Consider the following 7851-nt stretch of genomic DNA (forward strand, 5'->3'; position numbering starts at 1 on the left):
GATAAATATTACCACCTTCTCTTGCGCATGTCATTTTCCAGATTTTCCCTAAAGAAAAATGCCCGTTAGATATTAATTTAGAATCCTCCAATCCTCTAAATGTAATTATTGCCGGAGAGCCATATAGATTGCAAAATAGTTGGGAAGAGATTTTCGATGGCACATGGTTTATGAATTGACACCCAATTTTTCGTTCTTCCTGAAAGAGCTAACAGTCAAATGCATTTTCTCTGTCACCCACACAACTTTAAACATTTGGATAATAAAGCATTTAAAGGATGACATGGTTGATTTTATGCATTCATGATTTAAATAACTTTAGCTGATATGTTGCGGTTCATCTGATGAAGGTGCACATTGGCCTATTTATATAATGAATAGGAATTCAGAGGGCAGAAATTCAATATTAAAGATTCCAACCGCTCACTTTCAGTTATTTGAAAACAAAATAATCTCCAAAATATCGTTATTTTTTAAACAAGGACTTGAAAATGAGATCGTGAACTCTGCCAAACAACGTTTCCAGTCCGAGAATGAGAATTCTTAATTAATACATTCATTCAATACATTGGAAAACAAAATAAGCCATCCATCCACCCATTATGGGCTATTAGCAAGACAATAGACTCTTTCCAAGAAGGAGGGTAGGGGGATAATTGTTTCAGTTGATGCCAAACAAGTTCAGGTTTAAATCAGGAAATCTACATGTAGAGATGCAAAAAATATTTTTAGATATATTGTTGGTCTACCGTAGGTGTTGTAGGTTTTTTCTTTCTTTCTTTTCATTTAACCTTTATTTTACTACATAAAGGTCTACTTACTCTGCTGACGTATTGACCCAGTTTATGCCCTCATTTGCAATGCAAACCTAGGCGTCAGGGCGACTACCCGTTCCAGGGTTAGGACTGTAACCACCAGAGGACTTGAAAATGAGCCAGAGCTGAGAGGATCACCAAAACTAAAGGTATTTTGGTTTCAGTGCATTTTCTTTAAAAAAAGGAATATAGCCTATCAATGTGTATGTATACTGTGTAATAAAATGGATAATTGTGTACTAAACACATTGTGTTTTTGCAGAGCATACAACCATGCCGACAACCATCCGTGAAGATCAGTGGACAAAGGGCTGGACAACGGGCCGCACCGAAAAAACGCATGGTTCCCAAGAAAGCGGTTAGTTTTGCTAGATTATTAAAATGTGTTTCTCTATGCAGCATTTGTGTGTTGGAGTCACTTAATAATTGATCTACCGTTTCTATCATAGGCCACTGTAATCGATGGGGGCTCAGGGTGGTACCATTCTGCTCATCTGATGAAGGTGTACATAGATCAGATTCAAACTTTGAAGACCAAGATCGAGTCATTGAATGCAGAACAGCAGAAAGAGAAGCATTCTCTGAGGGCAGTGTCACCCTGATCTGTTTCACCTGATCCTGTGATTGTCTCCACCCCTCCAGGTGTCGCTTATTTTCCCCAATGTATTTATCCCTGTGTTTCCTGTCTCTCTGTGCCAGTTCGTCTTGTATGTTCAGTCAAGTCAACCAGTGTGTTTTTCCCGTATTCCTTTTGCTGTTCTCCTTCTTCTAGTCCTCCCGGTTTTGACCCTTGCCTGTTTCTGGACTCTGTACCCGCTTGCTTTACCCCTCTGCCTGCCTTGACCACGAGCCTGTCCCTCTGTACCTCCTGGACTCTGATCTGGTTTTGACCTTTTGCCTGTCCACAATCATTCTCTTGCCTACCCCTTTGGATTATTAAACATTGTAAGACTCCAACCATCTGCCTCCTGTGTCTGCATCTGGGTCTCGCATTTTGCCTTGATAAGCAGAGATACGGGCGACAGCTAATGCATTGGTCCAGAGCCAGGAGGTATTGGCGGAGAGTCAGGCACACCTGTGAGCTCTGGAACTCCACCTCCAACAGGCAAAGTCAACATACGTGGCGAACCAGGTCGTTGGTTCACCCTGACATTTCCATTCCTCTTCTGATAACAGAACTGCTCACCAGGCACAGCAAGGGCCGGACGGACCATTATGCTGTTCTGCTATTCCAAGTATGTGTAACCGAAGAGAGATACCACGAGTGGACACAGAATACAAACTGGGATGGATCACGAGGCAAATGTGGCTTACCAGTGAACCTCCGGGTGTTCATCACTAATATTGTGTCTCAGAAGTTTCTGTCCATGACTGATGCAACCTGAAAAGCATTAAAGACAGAGTTAACTTCTCTAGGGTATGTGGGACGGTAGCGTCCCACCTCGTCAACAGCCAGTGAAACTGCAGGGCGCCAAATTCAAAACAGAAATCCCATAATTTAAATTCCTCAAACATACAAGTATTTTACAACATTTTTAAGATACACTTGTTGTAAATCCAGCCAAAGTGTCCGATTTCAAAAAGGTTTTACGACGAAAGCACACCATGCGATTATGTTAGGTATGAGCCAAGTCACAGAAAAAGCACCTTATTCATCCAAGCTACTCAATACTGCCCCCAACCATAAGAAGTTAACCTTTATTTAACTAGGCAAGTCATTTAAACTTCTTATGGCTGAAGTCCCGTTAACGGGATCGATATGACAACAGCCAGTCGAAGTGCAGGGCGCCAAATTCAAAAAACAGAAATCTCATAATTAAAATTCCTCAGACATTCATGTGTCTTATATCATTTTAAAGGTAATCTTGTTGTTAATCCCACCAAAGTGTCCGATTTCAAATAGGCTTTTCAGCGAAAGCACTACAAACAATTATGTTAGGTCACCACAAAACCACAATAATCACAGCCGTTTTTTCCAGCTAAAGATAGCTTCACAAAACCAGAATAGAGATAAAATTAATCACTAACCTTCGATTATTTTAATCAGATGACACTCATAGGACTTCATGTTACACAATACATGCATGTTTTGTTTGATTAAATTCATATTTATATCAAAAAATCTGAGTTTACATTGAGGCGACTAGATTCACTAGTTGCAAAAGTGACTTTGCATAGCCACATCGTTTCAACAGAAATAATCATCATAAATATAGATGATAATACATATATACACATGGAATTATAGATATACCTCTCCTTAATGCAACCGGTGTGTCAGATTTCAAAAAAACTTTACGTAAATATAAACCATGCAATAATCTGAGACGGAGCTCAGGTGATTAGCCACCATGTTGGACTCAACAGAAACCAGAAAATACATGATAAATGTTTCCTTACCTTTGAGGAATTCATCAGAATGCAGTCCTAGGAATCCCAGGTCCACAATAAATGCTTGATTTGTTCGTTCATGTCCGTTATTCATGTCAAATTAGCTACTTTCGAATTGTTTACCAAAACCCTAACCAAAGTCTCAAAGCGCGACCACTATAACGTGACGAAATGTCCAAACGTTCTGTTACAGTCAGTAGAAACATGGCAAACGATGTACTGAATCAATCTTTAGAATGTCGTTAACATACATCTTGAATAACGTTCCAACCGGAGAACTACATCGACTTCAATTGAGAGATGGAACGGAGCTGCCTCTCACGTGAACGCGCGTGTTGAATGCATGGGGACCTCATACTAAATTCTGTCTCCTTCGACCCCCCTTCACATTAGAGTCATCAGACTTAGTTCTGTTGACTGCTGACATCTAGTGGAAGCCGTAGGAAGTGAAAACTCATTCATATGTCTCTGTATTTTGAATAAGAGCTTGGTTGAAAATATGGCACCCCCAGAAAAAATACAAACAGGAAGTGGAACTTCTCAGGTTTTTGCCTGCCATATGAGTTCTGTTAATCTCACAGACTTAATTCAAACAGTTTTAGAAACTTTAGAGTGTTTTCTATCCAATACTAATTATAATATGCATATATTAGCAACTGAGACTGAGGAGCTGGCCGTTTACAATGGGCACCTTTCATCCAAGCTACTCAATACTGCCCCTTCAGCATAAGAAGTTAACAACAAATTATTATTTACAATGACGGCCTACACCGGCCAAACTCGGACGAATTGTGCGCAGCCCTATGGGACTCCCAATCACCGCTGCGCTACTTGGGAGTCAAAAGGCCAGGGTAGCTTCAAAAACCAACACAAGCTAATACCTCTCTGACGCAATTAGCATTGTTTTACAGGGCTAATAGAAGAATGTAGCTAGCTACATAAGCACGATTGAAAATAACACCATTAAGGTTATGAAATGAGTTATGTTACCTCACATGTCTGTGGTTATAAGGAATATACACATATATTATGCTCCATACATACAGTGAGCTACAGTAAAAACGGCATACAGAAACTATTATAACGTAATAAGGCACTTTCATAGAAACGCAGCCTGGATTTGAACCAGGGTGTCTGTAGTGACACCTCTAGCACTGAGATACTGTGCCTTAGACCGCTGCGCTACTTGGGAGTCATAAGGCCAGGGTAGCTTCAAAATATAACACAAGCTAATACTTCTCTGACGCAATTAGCATTGTTTTACAGAGCTAATAGCATGTCATTTTCCAACACTTTGAAATCCTCAAAACGACAAGAAAACTTACCGTTCAAAGCCCGCAGCTTTGCTGGTCATCTGATAGGGAACAGACTAGTATTGTCGGAAGGTGGGTAAGGTGGTTGGCTTCTACTTGGCGGGTCAGGAAGAGTAATTGTCCCTTGAAGGCTTTGGCAAGGCTGTACATCTGATGTGCAATTAGGCCCTTCCCTTGTAGTTTGGAATTCAGTTCATTCATGGGGGCCATGATGTCCACGGTGAAAGCAAAATCGGACAACCATTTTTATCTTGCAGTTGAGAGAAATCCACACATTTTCCTTTCTTTCGCAAAAACTCAGCAATCTCTGACTTCAGGTCCCACACCCTTTTAAGTACCTTCCCCAAACTCAGCCATCTCACGTTTGTGTGGTATGGGGGATCTGCATGACCCGACTCTGTTTCTTCCAACAGTGAGACAAACTGCCTGTGGTTTAAAGATTTTGCTCTGATGAAGTTTACCACTTTAGTGACCGTATTCACAACATGGCTCATTTTCAGAACACATTTACAGAGCACCTCCTGATGAATAATGCAATGCAGGAAAATCATTTTCTGATCTGGGTTCAGCTCAGTTACTTGATCTTGTATCCTTTTTAAAAGGCCAATGTTTTTTCCTGTCAAGTTTGGGCACCCATCAGTGGTCACACTGGATAACTTTTCAAAACTCAGTCCCAGCTTTGCCACACACTTATTAACCTCCTCCAATAAATCTTTCCCTGTGGTTGTACACTTCATTGACTGCACTGAAGCAAGCTCCTCTGTAATTTCAAAGTCTGGGGTTATGCCTCGTAAGAATATCAACAACTGTGCAGTGTCACGTTAATCACTGCTTTCATCCAGGGCCAAGGAGAAATAAGTGAAATCCTTTACCTTGTCTTTCAACTGTTGTTTCCTATTCTCCGCGATGTCCTCAACACGCCGTGTCACTGTTCGTCTTGACAGGGAAACGTTTTCAAACAGCTCTTTCTTGTCGGGGCAGTATAGCTGCATTGTCAATTAAACATTCTTTAATGAATTTGCCCTCAGCGAATGGCTAGCTATGTTTAGCTAGCTCTCACAATTCCGTAGTTTGCTGAATGCAGTTTTGTGAAAAGTCCTTGCTGCTTTTGCAAGTGTAAAAGCAACTATTTCGATGCATTTGCCCTCTGCTCAGAAGACATATTCCTATATTTCTATGCATGCTTCAACTGGAAGTTTTGGGACAAATTGTAGTCTTTCAAGACAGCGATGCTCTCTTTGCACACTAAGCACCCAGCTATCCCTGATACCTCAATAAAGAAATGTCCACTCTTGCTGGAACACCCTACATTAATTTCCTACTTTCCTTTTCTTTGAAATACAGATTTTTGCACAATTTCTAGCTAGCTACTATTTTTAACTGTGACGTGTGTCAGCCTGTCAGTCACTGTCTGTTCTCACGCAGTTGTTATTTATAAGTGCCTTCAAAATAAATGTCCCACAAGCGGTGGAAGTTATATCATTACACAAAGGTGAGTATTCATTGGGTTTTTAATTTGAATATCAAATAAATTTTTCAAAACTTTACTATCGCAAATTCTTTATGGGATCCGAGCATGATTCCGCGGGCCGTATTGAATACGGCCTTGGGCCGGCCTTTGCTCAGGCCTGATCTACAGTATACATAGTCAATTTACCCCTACCTACATGTACAAATTACCTTGACTAACCTGTACCCCCCACAGTATATAGCCTTGTTATTGTTACTTTTTATTTTTTACTTTAGTTTATTTAGGAAATATTTTCTCCACTTTATTTCTTGAACTGCATTGTTGGTTAAGGGCTTGTAAATAAGCATTTCACGGTATTCGGCGCATGTGACAAATAACATTTGATTTGATATTTTGAAAATATGTAAATATAAAATTGTATATGATTTTTTTCCTATTCAACAAAAGTTGGACAACAGGGCTTGAAATTACTGAAATGCTTTCTAAATATTGTAACAATGAAATTATAAACTTACTATAAAAATGTTACCTTTCTTATAACTGTAAAATAAATATGATAATATTTATAGTCATTTATTATAACTGATGACAGAGCATTTTCTGCCAAGCGTCAACTGAGCAACACAGACACACCATTAGAATGTCTGCTGACTCGTTACAACTTCAGCTTTACACACAAAGTTATAAAGTAGTTGTTAAAATTCTACAAAATGATTTAGTATTTTTCAGGATGAGAAGTCTAAAGCCGACTGAGAATATCACATCGAGATGATACCTCAAATGCTGGATTCGCTAGACTGTCCCCTTTTTATATGCCATCTCCGAGGCTTGGCTCCTTCGCTCAGAGGCAGAGGAAATAGATTATATGTCTGGATACGCCAGAAAATGTGATACGTCACTCTCTATGCAAATGCAGGGTGTGAAACCTGACACTTCAAGTCAGCTCCACTGACAGAGTGGTACCGGAAAGCAGACAGACGGGTCTTTCTGACGCTATAAGGCACTGGACCCTTCGACGTTTACACAGCACTCTGTACACCAAAATATCAGTCTAAACCGGTCCAAGTACTCTAAACAGGGGACTTATCATCTAAGAGGTTGTACATTATAGTCATTTTGCAGACACTAACTGCAACTTTACAGGAGCAATTAGGGTTAAGTGCCTCACTCAAGGGCACATCAACAGATGTTTCACCTTGTCAGCTCAGGGACGCAACCTTTCAGTTCCTGGCCCAACACTCTTAACTGCTAGACTACCTGCCACCCCCGTTTTAAAAGACAGGTTGCTGTTATATAACACTTACAGCGATGACTCACCCTCCAGCCCTCAGGCAGACATAGAGTTTGCTGGTGCTTTAGTAGTTCCTGTGTCGGAGCTCTAGCTCAAGTCTGCTGTTGTCCCTGTGTAGCATGCAACTTATCCTGCCAGGCCTGACATTCGCAAGCTGACATGTGGATTCTGTCTAACAGATATGGGTTCTGTAGGCACATATTAAAACATAATTCAAGAGATCACTTCCGCTTTTAATTATATTACTTTCTATATTATTTTGAATATTACCTTCATTGAGAGACTGTCACATTATATTCAATTAATGTAACAAAAATACATATATTTAGCTACCATTGTTGTAGAAATATTGGTCCAATAATATTTCTCAGGTACCAGAACTTGTGAATTCAAAGTAAACTTTATTACAAAGTAAAAAGTAGAGCTGGTCCATGGATCAACTGTCTTCCCAGCCTCGGCACACTCCTTTTATGCAGTTTTCATCCTTACATCACATAAATAGTTACTCCTCTTTATGTTAATTAATGATCAACTCTTTTTGGCTTCGCGCCACTATTGTTTTCCCACCCT

At 40.0% G+C, this 7851-nt stretch overlaps 1 long non-coding RNA gene and 1 pseudogene across 1 annotated transcript; one reads left to right on the forward strand and one right to left on the reverse strand.

Annotated features, from left to right (window-relative positions):
* Window positions 1–876: 876 nt before the first annotated feature.
* Window positions 877–1773, forward strand: LOC139577853 (uncharacterized). Its single transcript, XR_011675439.1, has 3 exons — window positions 877–964; window positions 1078–1173; window positions 1265–1773. It is a non-coding gene; the product is annotated as an uncharacterized lncRNA (long non-coding RNA).
* A 2761-nt stretch (window positions 1774–4534) lies between these two features.
* LOC139579698 (general transcription factor II-I repeat domain-containing protein 2A-like) lies at window positions 4535–5511 on the reverse strand (annotated as a pseudogene).
* Window positions 5512–7851: the final 2340 nt, after the last annotated feature.

Source organism: Salvelinus alpinus, chromosome 6, assembly GCF_045679555.1.
Source record: "Salvelinus alpinus chromosome 6, SLU_Salpinus.1, whole genome shotgun sequence".
NCBI lineage: Eukaryota > Metazoa > Chordata > Actinopteri > Salmoniformes > Salmonidae > Salvelinus > Salvelinus alpinus.